The sequence below is a fragment of the Suncus etruscus genome, chromosome 3 (assembly GCF_024139225.1).
Source record: "Suncus etruscus isolate mSunEtr1 chromosome 3, mSunEtr1.pri.cur, whole genome shotgun sequence".
NCBI lineage: Eukaryota > Metazoa > Chordata > Mammalia > Eulipotyphla > Soricidae > Suncus > Suncus etruscus.
In genome coordinates, this window is record NC_064850.1 from 63,538,688 (window position 1) to 63,562,690 (window position 24,003).

General features: G+C 39.8%; 1 non-coding gene across 1 annotated transcript; it reads left to right on the plus strand.

Annotated features, from left to right (window-relative positions):
- The first annotated feature begins 878 nt into the window (after window positions 1-878).
- LOC126005555 (U6 spliceosomal RNA) lies at window positions 879-985 on the plus strand. Its single transcript, XR_007494604.1, has one exon. It is a non-coding gene; the product is annotated as a U6 spliceosomal RNA (small nuclear RNA).
- Window positions 986-24,003: the final 23,018 nt, after the last annotated feature.

A 24,003-nucleotide genomic window follows, 5' to 3' on the forward strand; every position in this document is an offset into this window, starting at 1 on the left:
TCCATATCCTGGGATGGTCTATCAAATATCTTTTAAAAACACACCTCTCAGGGGCCGGAATGATGGTGCAGCAGTAGGACGTTTGCCTTACACTTAGTTGACCCAGGACAGATCGTGGTTCAATCCTTCAGTGTCCCATTTGGTCCCCCAAGCCAGGAGTGATTTTTGAGCACATAGCCAGGAGTAACCTCGGAGCATCACTCAGAGGTTTATTTAAAATAAAAACTTTAAATATAGCAAAATTAAGTTTGAGGGATAGTACAGTGGGTAGAAAACTTTTCTAACACATAATCAACCTGGGTTCAGTTCCCAAACCTAAAGTCCTGCCAAAAGTAAGCTTTAAGCATCACAGGGAGTGATCCCAAACCAAAACATAATATACTTGATGTAAATAGAGCATTACTTTTAATTTTTTGCTATAAATATCTAAATACTAATTTTAATATTTTAAATCAATAATTTAAGCTTTCACCTTAATTAGTTAGAGCAATCCAGAAGCAAAGAGAAGAAAAAAATAATAAATGTTAAACACTTTTATTTATGTTTATGATGAAGACTATATAATAATAAAGACTAGGGTCAAGATCAATAAAATATAAAACAGAAAAACAATAGAGAGCAGTCAATGAAAACAAAGGTAGGTTCTTTGAAAAGATCGATAAAATTGACAAACATTAAGATAAACTAAGCACACTCACTACTCTGATATGAGCTACGGAAAACAGACATTTATCTGTGTCTGAGTTTATATTCTAAAAGACAATGAAAGCACTTATAAAGTACTAAAAAAGATGTATAGATAGATATATAGCACTTATAGAATATCCTAAAGTTCAAGGTTAATGATGATGGCCCTTGACAGTAAGAATGATATTGTCATGCTCACTTCGGCAGCACATATACTAAAATTGGAACAATACAGAGAAGATTAGCATGGCCCCTGCACAAGGATGACACGCAAATTCGTGAAGCGTTCCATATTTTTTCAAAAAAAAAATAAAGATAATGATATTGTCTGCACTGAAGTGAAAGAATAGGAGTTAAGGCACTTGCCTTACATGTGGCTGACCTGGGTTTGATTCTCAGCATGACGTATGATCCCCTGAGCACTACCAGGAATGATTCCTGAGTGCAGAGCCTGGAACAACCCTTGAGCGCCAAAAACCAAAAAACCAAAAAACCCAAAAACCAAAAACCAAAAAAAAAAAAGTTTTTTAAATAAAATAAAGAAATATGGTTTTAAAAGTTCTTGATAGTTCAGCTATAAGCATATAATATTTTAATACTAATCCCACCACCAATGTCAACTTCCATCACTAGTGCTCTCATATTCCACAATACAGTAAAGGTAAGCACTTTCAGAAGCAGTGTTCTACACAAATGCACACAAAATCCTAAAAGAACCACAGAACACACAAGAAAGGTTTCAGAATGAAGAAAAAGAATATGCTTGAACAGAATCACAAAAAGGGATCTCCTGTGGGTAGGGATCATCTGTTCCTTGACAGAAATAGTTACAAAGTTGCCCAGTATAATATTTCATTTCTCCAATATTTGCTATATTATCCAAAGATTGTTTTAGATCCTCTCTCATATGTGTGATGGACTACAGTTTAAACAAATATTAACAAATTAAGTATCATCCAAAGTGCAGAGAACAGAATGATAATACAGCGGGTTGGGAGCTTGCCTTGCAAGAAGCCAGTCTAAATTCAATCCCTGGCATCCTACATAATCTCCTGAGAACTGCCAGGAATGAGTCCTGAGTGCAGAGCCAGGAGTAAACTCAAAGCATAGCTGGATGTGGCTCAGAGGCTACTCCAGGTTCAGTGCTCAGGAAATACTTCAGGTTGTGCTCAGAAAATCATGTGAACTACACCACTGCATGTAAGACAAGTTATTTACGTAACTGTGTACTTTCTCTCTAGCCCACAGAGAATTTTGGTGTGTTTTTCGGTGGGTTTCTTGGGGGGGGGCACATCTGGTGCCCTTGATTCTGCACTCAGAAATTACTCCTAGCAGGCTCAGGGGACCATGTAGGATACAGAGAACAGAACCTGGGTTGACCAGGTGCAAGGCAAAAAACATACCCTTTGTGCTACCACTCCAGGCTCAGGATTTTGCTTTTTAGGTGGGGCAGATCTTAGAGGAAAGGCTACAGCAGAGTGGCAATCTGGCTTGAGGAAGATGGAAGTGATGTGTGGTCGCACCTTGATAGAATAGAGGAGTAAGGATTGGGTTGCACTGTATGGGCTGGCCCCACAGAGAATGCATCTCAACACTAAAAACAGGCAGCAGCCAGACAAGAAGACACAGCTGCTGCTGGGCGACCCATGTGAGCAGCAGAGAGAAGTCTGAAAAGATCAGAGGTTGTGATTACTGTAGTTCTGGTTTCTGTGACACAGGAGAAGCAGCACCAGCCGACAGAGAAGATGTGAGCAGTGAGAAGGGGATGAGTGTGGAGGTCTGAGGAGTTGAACAGATATGGAAGCAAAGGGACCAGGAAAGTGGAACTGAGAGCAGCAAAGGTCTACCATGCAGTCAAGTTACTGACCACCAGGAAAGCAACCAGTAGAGATAGGTGTATACAAAAAAAGTATTTATTTTAGGTTCTACAGAAACAGGACAAACAAATCAGGAAGAGTGAGAAAGGAAACACTAAGGTTTTCAAACATATTTTATGGGTTTATTTTGGTACAATAGACAAGAATTATATCTTTGGAACTAAGACTTTAGGCAAAACACTTATTAAAATATTTGCCACAGGGACTGCAGTGATAGCACAGAGGAGATTGTGCTTGCCTTGCACATGGCCAACCCAGTTTTGATTCCCAGAATACCACATGGTCCACAAAGACCTTCCAGGAATGATCCCTGAGTGCAGAGCCAGAAGTAACCCCTGAGCACTGGTGGTATGGCCCAAAAGCCAATAATAATAATAATAATAATAATAATAATAAATATTTGCTCCAGGGTCCCTAGAGATAATACAGTTGGCAGGGTGCTTGCCTTGCATACATCCAACCTAGGTTCAATCCCCAGTCCCCCATATGGTCCCTGAGATCACCAGGAGTGATCCCTGAGCACAGAGCCAAAAATAAACTCTGAACACCACTGAGTGTGGCCCACAAAAAATAAATTACCAAAAAAAAAGGGGGGGGGCGGAGAGATAACACAGCGGTGTTGGCCCTGCAAGCAGCCGATGCAGGACCTAAGGTGCTTGGTTCGAATCCCGGCATCCCATATGGTCCCCCGTGCCTGCCAGGAGCTATTTCTGAGCAGATAGCCAGGAGTAACCCCTGAGCACAGCTGGATGTGGCCCAAAAACAAAAAAATAAATAAATAAATTAGCTAAATTAAATGTTTTCCACAAGCCAAAGACATGGTTCAAAGGACCAGAGCACAGCAGGAGGCCCAAGATTGGTTCCCAATACTGCATATTTCCCAGAATCACAATTAGTAACCCTTAACTACCAAGCTAAGAGTTTCCCCCTAATAACCACCAAGTTCTTGACATAAAACACAACAAAAAATTAATTAAATATTTGACATGGGGCCCAGAAAGATAGTATAATGGCAGCACCTACATGCCCATCTTGGGTTCAATCCCAGGTGGTTGCCCAATGCCTGCCAGGGGATATCACTTAATGCAGAGTCAGGAATAAGTCCTGAGCATCATTAGGTGTAGCCCAAACCAGAAATATATGTTATATAAAATGTTCACCACATACTTTCATAATTTTCATACATAGACAAAGAGGACTTTTATGTTTTCCAAAAAATATAAATTCTAGGGGCTGGAGACACAGTACAGTGGGTAAGACCCTTATCTTTGCATACAATCAAACAGGGTTTGATTCCTGGTTTGATTCCATATAGCCCCTGAGCAACAACACCAAGAGTGAGACCTGAGTGCAGTGTCAGGAGCAATCCCTGAGCATCACCAGGTGTGGCTCCAAAACCAAAATAAAATAAATATAAATTCCAAATTTTCTGTGACAAAAATTACTTTCCTGAGTATTACTCTCCTGTTCAAAATGGTTTTGTCAAAATGGTTTATTTGTTCAAAATGTTTCATATTAGTACATGTAATAATAGTCATTTTGGACCTATGAATTTTTAACAACAACAAGGAGTCTTTTGTTTGCCTGTCATCCCCAGGTATTAATGATCACTTCAACTGTTTTTGATACTACTTTCCTGCCAAGATATTTGCCGGTCTTAGCAGTGACAATAAAGGAGTCTCCTTAGAGTAAGAAACAACTGCTGCTGTCATCAGCAGGGAAACAAACGAGGCACCCAGGAACTCCCAGGAGACCAGGAACACAGCCAAATGTTCTCCAGTGGTGTGTGCTCAGGAAACCACTCTCACAGAGTGGAAAATAACAGATGTATATGCGCCACACTTGTCCATCTTCCAGAAGCAAAGATCAATACAAAGAAGAGGTTTTAAAACTGCCTGACTGTGTCCTCAACCAAGAGAGTCAAACAAGGGTTAGAGCCACTGAAAGCCTTTGTAGATCTTAGTAGAGATGAATGCTGTGGTACAAAACTCAAAACAAGAGGTTCCTTGCAGAGAGTGAGGGTTGGTTGCCCTCTGCCCAAGGAATAAAACTTTATGCCTGGTGTAAAGACCCACAGGTCAGGCAACAAAAACTGTAATGTGGATGGAGATAAGTGACTAAGTAGAACATTCTGTTGCACATACACAAATATTTTAATTAAAAAAGTAAAAATTGATTGTGGGGCCGCGGAATCGCTTTGCCCTGCCCTGCCTTTGTTCACTCTGAGGACTTCGGGGAAAACTCCTATCTCTGTCTGCCTGAAACTGTGCTTCTGAACTTCCGAAGGTTTCCTCAGGGGCCTAGGGAGCGCACCCCCCAAAAACACTGCATTCTGAAGCTGGTGAGTGCCTGCATTGTGGGGCCGCGGAATCGCTTTGCCCTGCCCTGCCTTTGTTCACTCTGAGGACTTCGGGGAAAACTCCTATCTCTGTCTGCCTGAAACTGTGCTTCTGAACTCCGAAGGTTTCCTCAGGGGCCTAGGGAGTGCACCCCTAAAAAACTGCATATTGAAGCTGGTGAGCAGCTGCATTCTGGGGCTGCGGGATCGCTCTACCTTGCCCTGCCTTTGTTCACTCTGAGGACTTGCAACTAGAGGCAACAGAAGCGCTCAGCCACTTCGCTTCCCTTTGCAGCCGCGAACTCTTCCTAATCAATGAACCCCACCACAACACGCAGGAAAAACCACACTACAAGCGTGACAATGGGGAAAACTCGCAGGCAAACACCATCCATAGAGAATGAAGACGAAAGCTCGGTTGATCTAATAAATTACAACCACCTGATTAACCTTTCAGATAAGGAGTTTAGAGTAGAAATATGGAATATGTTTGTAGACCTCAAAAAAGAGCATAGATCGATCTGAAGAAAACACAAAAACAGAAATCAGAAAACTCCAAACTGAAATAACAGATCTGAAAAAATACGGTTGCTCAACTGAAAACCACAATGGATAGCCTCGCCAACAGGGTATCAGCAGCTGAGGAGAGAATCGGAGTACTGGAAGATGAGATGCAGAAAAGCTCAACACAACAGAAGAAATTGGAAAAGAACATTAAGACAAACGAACAGGCAATGGAAAATGTACTCAAGGCATGCGAAGAGATGAAAATAGAAGTCTTTGATAAACTCAACAGAAACAACATAAGAATCATTGGAGTCCCAGAAACCCAGGAAGGAGATCTCCAAGAAGAATCAACTGTCAAAGACATCATCAAAGAGATACTCCCAGAGTTAAAGCCTACATGCAATCAAATACTGCATGCCCGAAGAATACCAGCTAAAAGAGACCCAAAGAAAAACACACCAAGACACATCCTCGTTACAATGACAAATCCCATAGATAGGGATAGAATACTGAAAGCAGCAAGATCAAAAAGGGAAATTACATTCAAAGGAGCATCCCTAAGACTTACAGCAGACATGTCACAAGAAACTCTCAAGGCCAGAAGACAGTGGTTGGATATTGTGACAAGATTGAATGAAATGAATGCCTCCCCAAGAATACTGCACCCAGCCCGACTCACATTCAGGTTTGGAGGAAGAATACACAGCTTCACGGATAAACAACAGCTCAGAAACTTCACAGAAGATAAACCAGCCTTAAAGGAAAAACTGACAGGTCTACTCTAAGACAAGAGAGACCAACAAACACAGCAAACTTATCTACAAAGATGACATTAAATCCTATGACAATCATCTCCCTCAATGTCATGGACTAAATTCACCAATTAAAAGACACAGAGTGGCAAAATGGGTCAAAAAGATGAATCCAACCTTCTGCTGCCTACAAGAAACACATCTGAATAGTCAGAACAAACATAGACTCAAAATCAAAGGTTGGAAGAAAATTATCCAAGCAAACAACACCCTGAAAAAAGCTGGGGTGGCCATATTAATATCAGATGACACCAACTTTATACTCAGAAAAGTGGTAAGGGACAAAGAAGGACACTATGTACTAATCAAGGGATATGTGCAACAGGAAGAAATCAGACTATTAAACATATATGCACCCAATGAGAGACCAGCAAATTATCTAATACAATTACTGACAAATCTGAAAGAAGAAATCAATAATAACACAATCATTGTGGGAGACTTCAACACAGCCCTATCAACACTTGATAGGTCAACCAGACTGAAACCCAACAAAAACATACTAGCCCTGAAAAGTGTTATGGAAGAAAGAGGACTAGTAGATATATACAGGACACTCCATCCCAAAAAACCTGGATACACATTCTTTTCCAATGTACATGGGTCATTCTCCAGAATAGACTACATGCTGACACATAAAACATACCTCCATAAAATCAAGAGGATAGAAATCTTGCAGGCTACCTTTGCTGACCACAAGGCTCTGAAATTAGATGTGAACTACAAAGCCACACAGAAGAAAACTTTAACAATTGGAAATTAAACACCCTGCTACTGAACAACCAGTGGGTCCGAGATGAAATCAAAAAGGAAATCAAACTTTCCTGGAAACAAATGATAATGAAGACACAAACTGCCAGAATCTATGGGACACAGCAAAAGCAGTCCTGAGAGGAAAATTTATAGCTCTACAAGCACACATCAGGAAGGAAGAGGAGCATACCTGAATAACTTAATGGCGCAGCTTAAACAATTAGAAAATGACCAACAGAATGAACCAAAAATAGGGAGACAGAAGGAAATAATAAAGCTGAAAGCGGAACTCAATGAAGTGGAAAACCAAAAAGCAATCCGAAGATCAACGAAAGCAGAAGCTGGTTCTTTGAAAAAATAAACAAGATTGATAGACCATTGGCAAAACTCAAAAGAAAGAGAGAGAGAGAAATCTGATAACCCGTATCAGAAATGAAAAGGGGGAGATCACAACAGAAATTGCAGAGATCCAAAGGATAATCAGAGGCTACTTTGAGAAACTTTATGCTACAAAACATGAGAACCTAGAAGAAATGGAAAAATTCTTGGACACTTATAACCTTCCACATTTAAGTAAGGAGGATGTAGCATATCTAAACACCCCCATCACTACTGAGGAAATTGAAACTGTAATCAAACATCTACCAAAAAAGAAAAGCCCAGGCCCAGATGGTTTTCCTAATGAATTTTTTCAAATCTTTCAAGAGGAGCTACTACCAATCCTAGCCAGACTCTTCCATGAAATTGAAAAAAAGGGAACTCTCCCAAACAGCTTTTATGAAGCCAACATTACCTTGATACCAAAACCAGACAGAGATGCTGCCAAAAAAGAAAATTACAGACCAATATCCCTGATGAATGCTGATGCAAAGATCTTCAACAAAATCCTGGCAAATAGGATCCAATGCATCATCAAGAAGATCATACACTACGACCAAGTAGGCTTCATCCCAGGAATGCAAGGATGGTTTAACATCCGTAAATCTATTAACATCATACACAACATCAACAACAAGAAAAATAAAAATCACATGATCATATCAATAGATGCAGAGAAAGCATTTGATAAGGTCCAACACCCATTCTTGATCAAAAACTCTCAGCAAGATGGGAATGGAAGGAACCTTTCTCAATCTAGTTGAAGCCATCTACCACAAGCCAATGGCAAATATTATCCTCAATGGAGAAAAAACTAAAAGCCTTTCCTCTAAATTCGGGTACAAGACAAGGCTGTCCTCTCTCACCACTCCTCTTCAATATAGTACTGGAAGTTCTTGCTATAGCGATCAGGCAAGAAAAAGATATCAAGGGAATTCAGATAGGAAAGGAAGAAGTCAAACTCTCATTGTTTGCAGATGATATGATACTCTACTTAGAAAACCCTAAAGACTCCACCAAAAAGCTTCTAGAAATAATAGATTCATATAGCAAGGTGGCAGGCTACAAAATCAACCTACAGAAATCAATGGCCTTTTTATACACCAATAATAATAGGGAGGAGATGGAAGTCAGGAAAGCAATCCCATTCACAATAGTGCCACACAAACTCAAATATCTTGGAGTCAACTTGACCAAAGACGTGAAGGACCTATACAAAGAAAACTATAAAGCCCTGCTCCAAGAAATAAGAGAGGACACACGGAAATGGAAACACTTACCCTGCTCATGGCTTGGCAGGATTAACATCATTAAAATGGCAATACTCCCCAAAGCATTATACAGATTTAATGCGATCCCCTTAAAAATACCCATGACATTCTTCAAAGAAGTGGATCAAACACTTATGAACTTCATCTGGAACAATAAACATCCTCGAATAGCTAAAGCACTCCTAGGGAAAAGGAAAATGGGAGGCATTACTTTCCCCAACTTTAAACTGTACTACAAAGCAATAGTTATTAAAACAGCATGGTATTGGAATAAAGACAGACCCTCAGATCAGTGGAATAGGCTTGAGTTCTCAGAGAACATTCCCCAGGCATACAATTACCTAATTTTTGACAAAGGAGCAAGAAATCCTAAGTGGAGCAGAGAAAATCTCTTCAACAAGTGGTGCTGGCAGAACTGGTTAGCGACTTGCAAAAAAAGCGAACATAGACCCCCAGTTAACATCATGTACGAAGGTAAAATCCAAATGGATTAAAGACCTTGATATCAGACCAGATACCATAAGGTATATAGAACAACATGTCGGTAAAACACTCCATGACATTGAGACTAAAGGTATCTTCAAGGAGGAAACTGCACTTTCCAAACAAGTGGAAGCAGAGATTAACAGATGGGAATACATTAAACTGAAAAGCTTCTGCACCTCAAAAGAAATAGTGCCCAGGATACAAGAGTCACCCACTGAGTGGGAGAAACTATTCACCCAACATCCTTCAGATAAGGGGCTAATATCCAAAATATACAGGGCACTGACAGAACTTTACAAAAAAAAAACATCTAATCCCATCAAAAAATGGGGAAAAGAAATGAACAGACACTTTGATAAAAAAGAAATACAAATGGCCAAAAGACACATGAAAAAATGCTCCTCGTCACTAATCATCAGAGAGATGCAAATCAAAACAACGATGAGATACCACCTCACACCACAGAGATTGGCACACATCACAAAGAATGAGAACAATCAGTGCTGGCGGGGATGTGGAGAGAAAGGAACTCTTATCCACTGCTGGTGGGAATGCCGTCTAGTACAGCCTCTATGGAAAGCGATATGGAGGTTTCTTCAAAAACTGGAAATTGAGCTCCCATTCGACCCAGCTATTCCACTCCTAGGGATATACCCTAGGAGCACAAGAATACAATACAAAAACCCCTTCCTCACACCTATATTTATTGCAGCACTATTCACAATAGCCAGGCTCTGGAAACAACCAAGATGCCCTTCAACAGACGAATGGCTAAAGAAATTGTGGTACATATACACAATGGAATATTATGCAGCCGTCAGGAGAGATGAAGTCATGAAATTTTCCTATACATGGATGTACATGGAATCTATCATGCTCAGTGAAATAAGTCAGAGGGAGAGAGAGAGACGCAGAATAGTCTCACTCATCTATGGGTCTTAAGAAAAATAAAAGTCATTTTTGTAACAATCCTCAGAGACAATTAGAGGAGAGCTGGAACACCAGCTCACTCCATGAAGCTCACCACAAGAGTGATGAGCACAGTTATAGAAATAACTACACTGAGAACTACCATAATCAAGTGAATGAATGAGGGAACTGGAAAGCCTGTCTGGAGTACAGGTGGGGGTGGGGTGGGATGGAGGGAGATTTGGGACTTTGGTGGCGGGAATGTTGCACTGGTGAAGAGGGGTGATCTTTATAGGACTGAAACCTTATCACAATCATTTATGTAATCAAGATATCCAAATAAAGAGAAAAAAATAATCTTAAAAAAAAAAATCTAAAAATTAAAGAAAAAAAAAAAATAAAATAAAATAAAATAAATAAATAAATAAGGAAAAAAAAAAAAAAAAAAAAAGTAAAAATTGCTCGCTTTAACCAAATGAAAAGGCTTAAATTTGTGTAATTACTTCAAGGAAATTGCATAATTAGCAATGATCACATCTTCACAGGCAGATAAAATTTAACCTTGGTTGGTTCCAATAGCAAAGAAGAGAACATTCCGTTACAGAGTGACAAAATGACCATTAGCAACAAACATCACACATCCATGGATCTGAAATCAAATGAATAATTTTGATTGCTCTGTAGGAAAAATTTTATTTAAAAAAAAGTTCTCTTTTTAAAACACACAATTCTAAAAACATTAAAAACATGTCATGTTTTTTATATCACAGAATATATTTTCTTAAATTCGAACTGAATATTCTCAGGCATAAAAGAAAATAGAGAAGCAATACTCTTTTGGTCTTGCAGGAGAGAATATATTTTTTTTTCTGGTTTTTGGGCCACACCCGGTGACGCTCAAGGGTTACTCCTGGCTACGTACTCAGAAATTGCTCCTTGCTTGGGGAACCATTTGGGACACCGGGGGATCGAACCACAGTCTGTCCTTTGTTAGCCCGTGCAAGGCAAACGCCTTACCACTTGCGTCACTGCTCCAGCCCCATGGAGAGAATATATTTTAAGCAGGGCCAAAAAAAATAGAAAAAAACTAACATTTTGTTGCATAATGGTTAAGGAGTGTATTAGGGCATTAATCAAAGTAAGATAAAAGGATACAAACTGAATAACTATCAACAGATGAGTGACAGTTATTGGATGAGCTGCCAAGTGTCTATTAAAGAGAAGAGGTCTGGCTGAAGATCCTCCTATGGAAAGTGCTCCAAAAGTATTTTTTTTCTTTCTTTCTTTCTTTCTTTCTTTCTTTCTTTCTTTCTTTCTTTCTTTCTTTCTTTCTTTCTTTCTTTCTTCTTTCTTTCTTTCTTCTTTCTTTCTTTCTTTTTCTTTCTTTCTTTCTTTCTTTCTTTCTTTCTTTCTTTTTCTTTTTTCTTGTTTTTTGGGTCACACCCAGTGGCACTCAGGGGTTACTTACTACTAGCTCTGAGCTCAGAAATTGCTCCTGACATGTTGAGGGGACCATGTGGGATGCTGGGGAATCAAATCCAGATTAGCTGAATGCAAGCAAATGCCCTACTCATTGTGCTATCACTCTGTCCCCTCCAAAAGTATTCTTAATTTAAAAAAAGAAGTTTAAGAGGTTCAGAGATGGCTCAGAGACAACTGACTATTTGTAGGCATGAGGAATGTGTCCAAGAGTTTAATCTTGTGGCATTACCCCACATGCAGTGTGAGATCCAAGGGCACTAGTTGGAGTCTCCAGCATGTGAATGACAGGAGAACAAATCAGTGTTAGACCCTGGGTCATTGTTTGCAACAATGAAGGGCAAGCGAAAGAAGACAAGTTAATAAAAAAAACTCTGAAAAAATATGTCTAGAAGAATCTATTATATAATGCTATGGATATATGTACAAAGGCTTCTATGTGTAACAAAAATGCTATTTTGAAAATAGAAGCATCAATCTTTATCTCCTGTGTGAATGGTACTGACCCAGGTACTGTCCTGATCCTACTATTCTGTGACCCCAGAGAAATAAAGGTGAGTGCTCTCTTCCTATGGAGCAAGAGAGACATGGTTATGCAGGTAGAGAGTGAAAGAAGGGCCTGGAGAGATAGCACAGCAGCGTTTGCCTTGCAAGCTGCTGACCAAAGGTGGTTGGTTCGAATCCCGGTGTCCCATATGGTCCTCAGTGCCTGCCAGGAGCTATTTCTGAGCAAACAGCCAGGAGTAACCCCTGAGCATCACCGGGTGTGGCCCAAAAACAAAACAAAAAAAAAAAAAAAGGAAAGAAAGAAAGTGAAAGAATTCATCTTCCAGAGGTGCTGTCGGGTGGTGAGAGTTCCCACGAGGATCCACAGAAAATGCAGGAGGGAGCTATAATAAGTAGTAAGGTTAGACAGTAGAACAGAGCAGCCAGAGAGAAGGAACCCACCAGACAGTCTGAGTCAACATACCACCTGGATCAGAAGGTGCAGAAAAGCACGAATCTGTGAGAACTTTGAGCTCAGTTCAAAATGCAGCAAAAGACACACGAAGCACATAAATACCTTGGAACCAAAGAAGTGGCAAACTCCGGGAGGAGCTGAAGGACATCTCAGCAGAAGACCAATAAGGAAATCAGGACAACATATTCTTTCACTCCTCCTCCACTGTCAGGTACCAGACACCTCACTAAGTATAGCCCAAAAGCCTAAATAAAGTAGGTACATTGTGAACCTATACAATATACAATACTATACTCTATACAATGCATATAAAGTATCACAACATTTTTGCTGACTACAAAAGAAATGTGAAGACTATTGCTGGAAATAATTAAATGGACATGATTTAGTAACTGGTTAACTATCAATCACAGTGTAAGAAAAGAGGTAAATCAAATAGAATCACCAGAATTATCAGCCAAGCTCACTTAGTGGGAGGTAACATAACTAACAAAAATCTACACACAGAGAAAACAACCTGGATCAATTTTGAGGGAAAATAATAAATTTATTTTTGAATATGTTAAGTTGGAAAGGTCTCTGGGATAGCCTAAAAAATAATTCTATTCTAAATAAGCAGTAAGAAATTCTGATTGAGTTTTTTTTTCTATTTTGTAAGTCTTTATAAGTGCACAACAGGGGCCGAGAGATAGTATAGCAGAAAGAATTAGTTGCATGCAGCCAACCCAGGTTCAGTGCCCAGTATCACATATGGTCCCTCACGCACTTCTCAGGAGTGACTCCTGAGAGCAAAGCCAAGAGTATGCTCTGAGCATCATTGGATATGGCCTCCAAACAAGAAAAGGTGCAAACAAATGTAATGCTAAGAGGAATGAACGGAACTGCCCAAGAGAAGAAGCTGGATTTTCAGTGACCAAGTACAAGTAATCAGGATCCATCCTGACTGTGGATTTTGTAGGGGGAGTGGTCAGTCCTCCTTAGAATGTGCCCCAGACAGGAGAAGGGTCTTGGGACACATACAACTCAGCCGTCAGTACTTCCTCTCTGGGTGGGTGTAAGCATGGCACACAGAGTGAAAAGAATCTGAGGTTGGCCAGTAAATGTCCTTTATGGACTTGACCTTTAACTTCACAAGGGACATCTGGAATAGCACATCTGGAGACCCTAGGTAGGGGGTGGCCATAAACCCGTGTCTTTGGGGGTCAAGGGGACTTGAGCTGCATTCTAAGCCCATCCACATAAGTAATCCAGTACTTCTGATGTTCCAATATGAATAATTCAATGCTCTCTATGCTCCAATGAGTAGAGCCCCTTTTGCTCTACTATGAGCAATTCAGTGCTCTTTATACTCCCATATGAGTAATTCAGTGCTCCTTTTGCTCCAGCTCTCTCCACACTCCCACCACAAGTGACCAGAGAAGACATACCCTAGACACTATATTGCTTTAGCATGATCCAGAACTTCACCTTCACTCAAGAGGCTACAAGGGACAGGTTCTTACCCAGGGTACTATTTGTTAATCCTTCAAAAGTCATAAGCCACAGAGACACCACAGGTCCATTCAGAAAGGAACTAGAAGTAGGTCTTACTGTATTTTCCGGCGTATAAGACGACTTCTGAAACAAAAAAAAAAGTCAACCGAAAATCGGGAGTCGTCTTATACGCCGAGTATGTCCCGAAAAATGTTTCAATATGCGGCTAAACGAAAATTGTCTGAATATTGCCACAAAACGAATTTTCCAACTCGATCCTGCACCAATCAATCACTGCAAGGCTGCTCGAACGCCTCTCTAACTCAGCCAATCCAAGCAGGCTTTTTATGCATGCAAATTAGACAATGTTCTGGACCTGAATCTACACTGTAAAAAGCCTGCTCAGATTGGCCAGTCAGAAAGAAAGTCTATTACAGTATAACCTTTGAACCTTTGCTTGTTGTGATTGGCTCACTGTGGTACATACAGTTGTAGCACAGGAACGTTCTGTCTGATACAGCGAATATAGGCCTAAACCTATGTTTTAACTGCAAAATTAGGGGGTAGTCTTATACGCCCAGTCGTTTTATACCCCGGCAAATACGGTAAATCAAAAGCATCAGCCCTCTCCTTAAATTTCATTACACAGAACAATTTACATCTATCCCAACCTTCAGACGTCCCAGGGCTTGGTATGCACTGTCGCTTTCTGGCTGAAAAGCATTTAGGCTTCTTTTTCTCAGTAGCGACCCCTGACTCATTCTTCAAATCCAACTGGAGTTAAGCCCTGGGACAGAGCTGCCAGATATGGTTTGTCATCTGGGACCCAACATTACCATCACACATATCTCAGGTTAATTCTCCCACAGAGACTCTCAATCCAAGACATGTGCCTTATCAAAGTGCTTTATGGTTCCTTTTCTGGTTTTTAAATCTACAGCACATGTACTCAGTATAGGAGCCAGAACATTAGTACTGTGGTAGGGAGTTTTCCTTGCATACAGCCTACCAGTTAGATCCCTGGCACCCCCTGAGTCATCCAGAAGTGATCCCTGAGCACAAGCCAGGAGTTATTCCTAAACACTGTCAGGTGTGGCATAAAAACAAAACAAAACAAAAAATTCAGTACACATTTTGCATTTGGTCTATAGTCTGAAGTCTCAGAAAACACTCACATAGGAAAAAAAAGAGCAAAGATGAAAGAGACAGAACTCTTTCTTTTTAGAGCAAACCCCCCCCCCCTTCACATTATGGGAGAAAAATGTACAAAGTTAAACTAGAAGAACAATGATGCAAATTTTTGGCAGGTCAAAGAAAGTCACTCAAGTTTTCACTCTCACACATGATGAATCTTCTAAGTATTTGAAGATAACATGAGATGGAGGATATTTCTGCCTTTATTCAAGAATAAAGTTATCATAATGCTTTCTGACATTTTTTTAAGTCTTCAAAGTTGATGAAATGAAGATTTTAGATTCTGGCACTGGAAAAGGGGCCTTGAATTCCAGCCAGAGGATTCCCAAGAGAAATAAAAGTGGTTTAGATTGAAAACTCGGTAGAAAAATGTATTGGATACTCAAGAAGTATTTCAAGGTCCATAATCATTGACTTCACTGTCAGAAGACTAAAATATCTTTACAAGAGCTGAACTAGCTGCAGGTCATTTGAATGTGGTGTGAGCATGGCCATCTTTGAGCCTGATGCCTCAAGTCACTGCACTGAAGCCATTTGAGAGGTGAAATGCAAGTCCCTTCTTTCAAATAATAAGGTACTAAAACTGGACAAATAATATTTTGCCTATAAAATTACCAGAGCTTTGGGATAACACCTAGCAATATATTATCACTAGCATTTCCTGGCACTTGTTAATCCTTTATGAGTAAGACATGAAAGTTACAGTCACAGATACAGGGCATAAACATAAAACATAAATATAAATATAGACTACTAACTCCCTTGTCTGTAATGTGCTTCACCCTTAGTAAGTACTACTGACTTAGTAAGTACCACTGACTCTGATAAAATTATTCATCATTTCAGGACATTACTAATCTTATCTAATTCGTTATCTACTTAGATAATTAGAAGAAGAATTGTATGCAGGGAAGATGTCTCAACACAGTTAAAGGCAAGATAAGAGCCTCTGACTCTAAAATTCCATCTTTCCCATGTATATGCTCCAGGAAGTGAGTCTCTTTATATACTTTTCATACAATGGACCTGGCTCAAACTTGTAAGTATGAGGTCTACAAAGTTCATCTCAAGCAATGTTCAACAAGCCACATGCAATTTCAGGGTCACTTTCATTGGGTTCCTGGAGACACAAGCAAGTATGTACAACCTCCAGTTATCACAACAATAAAGGGAAGGAAAGGGAGAATAAATGTTTTCCACTGAAACATAGTCCCAAAATAATAATTTTATGCTAGAGAGATAGCTCAAAGGGCTAACATATAGAGGTCTAAGTATGCTTTAAATGCAGGATGCCCAGGTTCAATCCCCAATACCACCTGGTCCTCTTGAGTATTGTTAGGACTGACTCCCAATCAATGAGCTGGAGGAGCTCCTGAGCAGCAATTAAAAAAAATTAAGATACCAAAAATGACAAAATGTTGGCCTTGATTACCAAACTCAGATTGCCAAGTGGAGGTCACACAAAGATGGTATGGTAGATTGTAAACACTTTGGTGGTGATGATATGCAATAATTTTTCACCATATCATCAATGTTAACATTATTGTAGCCACATTCCCTAAAGCATAATAAAAATATTTTAATTATTGTAACCACATTCCCTAAAGCATAATAAAATATTTTAAATATTTTAAGTACACAATATTTTTAAATGATACACTAAGATGATGCTTGAGGAGAATTTTAATCTTTATGTTTTAATTCATGAAATTCTGAAGCTACTGATACAATTCAAATATCAGTTATTAGTCCTGCCACAACACTGATCCTCTACGATTCCCTTAGGTGACACCAATCTGACCACACTTAAGATACACCCGTATTTGAACTGATATCACCAGGGCTTTCTGGAGGAGTATGGTCACCCTCAAGCCATCTCCCACCCCCATCCTCCTATTTCCAGGATGCCTGAAGCTGAGGACTTGCCCCACAAATGCTTCAGTATCAGTAATAATGCTTTGAATTTCTGGACAACTTCATTTGTTTGATGCTGTTATCCCTAAAGTAACACACCAATTTTACAGAATGGGCAGCTAACAACAAAAGCTTACTAAATCTTTTGCCATTGTATTAATGACTTCATTGGATATACAATAATTATCACAAATGTGCTTACTACTGTTATTTTTCTTTTTTTATTAAAAATTCTTTTTTCATCTCTTCCTTTATATTTTTCTTTTTTCATTTTTCTCAATAACTTTGCTTTCACTTAACTGGAAACAAAGGTTTATGATCAATTATGTCAACCATGTGATGTATTTCCTTTAAATAATTTTTGGGGGCAACACCAGGTGATGCTCAGGAGTTATTTCTGGCTAAATAATTTTAAAAAATAAAATATCAGTTATTTTTAGGGACTTTTTCATTCTTGCTTTTTTAATTTGTTGTTTAAGTTTTTGTTTTGTTTTGTTTTTCAGCCACACCGGGTGATGCTCAGGGGTTACTCCTGGCTATGCACTCAGAAATTGCTCCTGGCTTGGAGGACCATATGGGATGCTGGGGGATCGAATCTCGGTTCATCCTAGGCTAGTGTGCACAAGGCAGAGATGCCTGAAAACTCTGCACCACCACTCAGCCCCTGTTCTTGCTTTTTCAATTCTTTTTTTTTTTTTTTAACCTTTGTATTTTGGTAAAAGGTACCATTTGGACTCACCAATCTTGGCTGTTGTTCCGATTTCTCTCATTGTTGTTTATCACTTTTCCTTTTCCATCCATCTCTTCTGCTCTTTATCTGAACTTCACTCCTCCAAGCCTAAGCATTACTTCTCTTCATTTTTCCACCACTTAGCCTTCCTGGCCTGTTCCCCGCCCTCTGAATCCTCTACTTTCTACAATATCCTTGAGGTCAACACTGAAACTCAAGAGACAAGAGATAATGAGTTTTAAATGTCAAATCCACTGAGAGATGGGGTGCTTTAAAAATGTATTTTGACTTAAATTCTTTTTCCCTGATATATTTCCACTGCCATGAAATCTTAAAATTCTACAAAGACAGTAATCTATCTGAAACCATAAGAGGCTAATTCTATACAGAGCATGTAAAGCTTTGTGAAACTTTGAGGAATAGAACTTTTTAAGTACAAGTATGAGGAATCAGAATAGATATATTTCATGGAAAACATTTTCCCCAAGATAACCATGGACTTCATTTTCATGAAAATTGTATTTTCTCTACTTTCCCCTGATCTTTAGTTGTTTCTATTACTACTAAATATGAATGTACATATTTGAGGTTTGGTATTTATAGTTTACTTTTGTTTTGGAGGGCCACACTCTGCAGTGAACAGTAGCTACTCCCAGCTTGTTCCTAGGGTTGTGGGGGTGGGGTGGGGGGACGGGTGGATCTGGGAATCATATCTGGGCCTTGAGTATACAAAGTATGCCCATTAACTCATCTCCCACAGGCACAATCTGAAGATGTGGTTTTATCTGAAATTTTACCATGAACAGCCAGCTCCTTTCATACTGAGAAAGCAAACATCTATCAACCACTTATCATATACTTACCATGACACAAGCTATTGGAAGATAAAAAAAAAAAAATAAAGCACATATAACCATGGAGTTCTTAGTCTAGCAAAAGGCCCAGACCTATCATATATAAACGATGTAAATTTCTACATGCCTCAGATGCATGTATCTACCCAGTATTTGCCCAAACATCAAGTGAGCCAAGATGGGTAGCCAGAAGACACCAACATATCTCAGCCCTGCCCTTAAAAGAAATTTCCAGCCTAACAAAGAAAAAGAACAAAACAAAACAAACAAACAAACAAACAAAAAAAGAAACAGGGTACTTGAAGAAATAAAAATGTGGTTGAGGGGCCGGAGAGATAGCATGGAGGTAAGGCATTTGCCTTTCATGCGGGAGGTCATCGGTTCGAATCCCGGCGTCCCATATGGTCCCCCGTGCCTGCCAGGAGCAGTTTCTGAGCCTGGAGCCAGGAATAACCCCTGAGCACTGCCGGGTGTGACCCAAAAACCAAAAAAAAAAAAAAATGTGGTTGAAATTTTAAAGAAAGGACATAATGGAAATTTTTAGAAAAAAATACATTCTTTTCATCAAGGGGAAATTCAAGTTTTCGTGGTAACAATGGCAAGTGAAGTAGCACAGAAACCTTGTGTCCTCCACTTGATTCTACTATAACCCTAAAACCACTCTAAAGAAAGCAGTTTGTTTATATTTTTTTCAACCATAGCACTGAAAAAGGGTATTATAATCTAAGAGCAATTCAGTGGAATTGAATGCCAGAGCACACAAAAGAGAGAAAAGGGAGAAAATTAGAAATGCAGAAGAGGTCAATGAACTAGCAAGATATCTACTGCCAGGTAATGGTAGGATTGAGCAATGACTATTTAGTTCCATCTCTTGATTTTGTGTGGCAGAAACTAATAAGGGTTTTAGTGGGACACTGCTCATGCCTTGTGGCTGCGGTTGGAGGATCCAAGAAGTTCAAGGCAGCATCATATACTGTGTATGTGATTCCGCTAGATATCAGGGTTCAGATCCCTCCCTCTTTAGGTAGTCTCGGCTTCTCCCTTACAACAGTATAGTCATATTTCTTACATATTGTTCTAGACTCCAAATATAAGTCTTCCAAGTGTCAGACAGTTGCATACAACCAGTTTTAGGGTTCAAACACAGACCCAGATCCCTCCCTCTTTAGGTAGTCTTGGCTTCTCCCTTACAACAGTATAGTCATATTTCTTACATGTTGTTCTAGACTCCAATATAAGTCTTCCAAGTGTCAGACAGTTGCATACAACCAGTCTTAGGGTTCAAACACTGACCCAAAATCACTTTCATTGTATTTATCATAACATTCATAGAGCCTGTCCAGAGCAATGGAAGAGGAAATAAGAGTCCAGACTGAGTGGGAGGTGTTTTGAGATGTACTAGAGCCTCATTAACCTCCCAGAGAACCTCCAAGATTAAGGAAGGGGAACAGACATTGACTCTAAAACTTTAAAGACTTGATGGAGTGCACAATAAGCTCAGTTCAGTACAGCCAGTAGGACAGAAGACAAATGCAAATTTAAAAAAATAGTACCTGATTCTTTGAAGACATAAAAGAAGGGAAGGAGGAATGGAAGTGCAGGGTAAGAGTCAAAGGGAGAAAACAAGGCAGGAAGCACAGCAGTCAAACACATCAGAGGGAGAAGAGAAGCCAATGACAGCTCAAGAAGAAGCAAAGACCTCTGAGTAAGAAGAAAAGTATCACCTAAGCAAGACAAGAAGAAACAGAGGGACCGAAGAAATAGCATGGAGGTAGGACATTTGCCTTGCATGCAGAAGGACAGTGGTTAGAATCCCGGTGTCCCATGTGGTCCCCTGAGCCTGCCAGGAGCGATTTCTGAGTGTGGAGCAGGGAGTAACCCCTGAGTGCTGCTGATCCAAAAACAAAACAAAAAGAAAAAAAGAAGAATCAGAATCACAGCAGGCACCTCTAGGGTCAGAAAGTAGATATGCCTATACTAAATGCAAATTCTTTTTTTTTTTTTTTTTTTTTTTTTTGGTTTTTGGTTTTTGGGCCACACCCTGTGACGCTCAGGGGTTACTCCTGGCTATGCGCTCAGAAGTTGCTCCTGGCTTCTTGGGGGACCATATGGGATGCCGGGGGATCGAACCGCGGTCCGTCCTAGGCTAGCGCAGGCAAAGCAGGCACCTTACCTCCAGCGCCACCGCCCGGCCCTAAATGCAAATTCTTTTATTGCTTTCTTTTCTTTCCACCCCTGGACTGAAATGTCCTGAGGAATTTGAGAAACTGCAATATCCTTCAGCTCAGTGGGTCATAGCTGAGTAACATGCTGGACATGCCTCAACCAGAAACCACTGATGACAGGACAAGGCAATTGGAATGGTTGACTCCAGAGAACTCTCCCAAGTGTACAAAATCTCAGGGATTTTGACCATAGTTCAATTCAACTGAATTTTCAAAGACCTAGAGTCAGGGATATATACAGAGCATAAAGAATTGACTACAGAGACTTCTTTTTAAAAATGATTCATTAAAAAAACTTTCTAAGCAAAGCAGCAAAGTGGCAAATAGATTATGGCTGGGTAGAGAGATCCAAAACCCTTAGCTCTTGAGGCAGAAGACGGGCTTGTCCCAAACCAGTCACCTCCATCCATAAGCCACTTCCTCTGAGGTTTCTCAAAGTACTAAAGGAGGAGGAGTGTGTCTGACACATCTCAGAAGCGCCTGCAGGGAAGAAGCAACATGACAGCTTTCTGGCACCTGAAGCTCCAGTGCTCATTAAGCAAGGCCCAAAGTCTTCAAAGTCCAAATATTGATTTTAGGAGTGAGTTTGCTATTGTTTCAAAATAACAACAAAGCCATTACAGAGAGCGCATTTGCCTTTTTAGAGCAGTTGCTCAGAATGGACACTAATGGACAGGTGTGACCTGTGTATGTAATGTCAAAAATTTAAGAAGCTGCTTGTTCAGGGTCTACCAAAAAGCCCATTAACCTCTCTCCCAGATGTCCATCTTACACTGTCAGCTGAAATGTACCTGTTCCATAAACTCCTTCAGCAGCCCCATGAAACTTTTTTAGGAGTGTGCATGGGCTTTTTCACAGACACTGGGCTTGGCAGCTTAAATTTCCCTTAAGAGCGAAGGATGTCAGATATGACTGTCCATCTGCTAGTGGACCAAAAGTGAGCACGCCAACAGTGCATTTCAATTGGGCCAAACGTCACATTATTATTATGCTCAAAATATCTGATAAGAAAGTTTCATAGAACCACTTTATAAAAAGAATTTCAACATCACATTCAGAGAGATAGCACAGAGGTAGGGTATCTGCCTTGCATATGGCCAACATAGGAGAGATTTAGTTCTATTCCCAGCATCCCATATGATGCCCCAGCCTGCCAGAGGTGATTTCTGAGTGCAGAACCAGGAGTGGCCCCTAAACGCAGCTGGATAAGGCCCAACAACCAATCAATAGATAAATAAATACATTTAAAAAAGAAGATAAGAAACTATTTTATTTTTATTTATTTTATTACATTAAGTTTCAATTGTTATCAAGCTGCTTAATAATTATAAAGTGCCTCAAAATTTTTAAATTCTATCTTAGGCACTGTGTTTGACAATATTCTTAATTTAGGATTTCATGCATAACATAATCTAGTACCAAACCCTTCCCCAGATTAGACACTTCCCTCCACCTTTGTGTCAGCTTTATTCTAATGCACACCCTCCCCCATAGCTCCCTATTGAAGACCTGTTCTCACTTTCTGTTGCATTAGGGAATTTGTTACTCCTCTACAATGTTTCTTTATATCTCATATTTGAGAAAGATCATTTTGTTTCTGACAAAAAAAAACAGAAACTGTCCTGTTCCTTCTGACTAACTTCACTCAGCATGATAATAATCTCCAAATACAAGAACATAGGAGCAAATTGCACAATTTCAACTTTTCTTATAGCTGAGTAGTATTCCAGTGTGAGTGTGAATATATTCAATAGTATTTTATATTTCCTTATCCTATCACCCATTCTTGGGCACCTGGCTTTTCAAGATTTAGGCTATTATAGATAGTACAGCAAGAAACAAAGTATACAAAAATATTTTCTGAATCAAGTTTTTGGGCCTTGGGGCAGATGCTACAAAATGGAATTGCTGTGACATATGGGAGCTCACGTCCTAATTTTCTGAGAAAGCTAATACATATTGTTTTGCAAAAAGACTGATCCGGTCGACATTCCTGCTAGAAAAGAATGAGGGTCCCTTTCCCCAACATCTAGGCATCACTATTCGGTTTGTTCTTTGTGGTTGCCAATTTCATTGGTGTGAGATGATATCTTATTGCTGTGAGATAAAGTGAGAGCCTTGGGTTTGATCCCCAGTGCTTCATGATCCCCAGCACACCAATACTGAAGTAGCCACTGAGCAGAGAACTGCCAGGTATAGCCAAAATTTTAAAAATCAATAAATTAAAATAAACAAATTATTTTAAGTATCTTCATCAGAAATACATAAAGTCTTTCCAACCATATCACCTGATACTAAAACTTTATCGTCAAGAAAGCACTTTTAATATTATCATTACAATTTCTTAAAAATTATATTTGCTGGTTTTATATTGAATAGCTTCTCTAATACTCTGGAACTTCTCTCTTTCTCTTAGTCATCAACAGTAAAACTAATGAGTTTCCCTTAGGCTATACAAACACCTCAAGTTCTCTTTAATTCATGGCAGTTTGCAGTACAAATACCATCTTTCAGAGTGTGTGTGAAAGAATATTACATTATACGAATGCATACTGGCTGTCCGGCTTGCAGAAGATGCAGGTGAGGAAGAAATGAGGAACAAGAGATATCTTCATAAGCTCTTCACAAATTCACCCTGCTCTCACTGTGATCTGTAATCTTAAGTCAAATCCTCCACCTCGGAAGTCGTAAATAATGCATTCTCAATGAATTCTCTTTGGTTTCTTAGGTATTGCCAGGAAGCGAATGTATCACCTGCTTCTCTGTTGTGAATGAAGATACTTCAAGGGAAGAATAAGAAATTGCAGAGTCACAGGCACACTGAACCCACAAAGATCCCAGAAAAGCAAGAGAAGGGTCATATTACAAAGGTCCCACCCACAGAGATCTCAGCTCATTAGAAATTCTTTACACAAAAATCAAAGGGCCCACCAGTCCAGTGAAAATTGGAGCTTAGGGGTCGGAGAGATAGCATGGAGGTAAGGCATTTGCCTTGCATGCAGAAGGACAGTGGTTCGAATCCCAGCATCCCCAAGCCTGCCAGGAGTGATTTCTGAGCTTAGAGCCAGGAGTAATGCCTGAGCGCTGCCGGGTGTGACCCCCCCCCCAAAAAAAAATGGAGCTTAGGCTTTGGCCACCACCAAGGAATCCCAAAG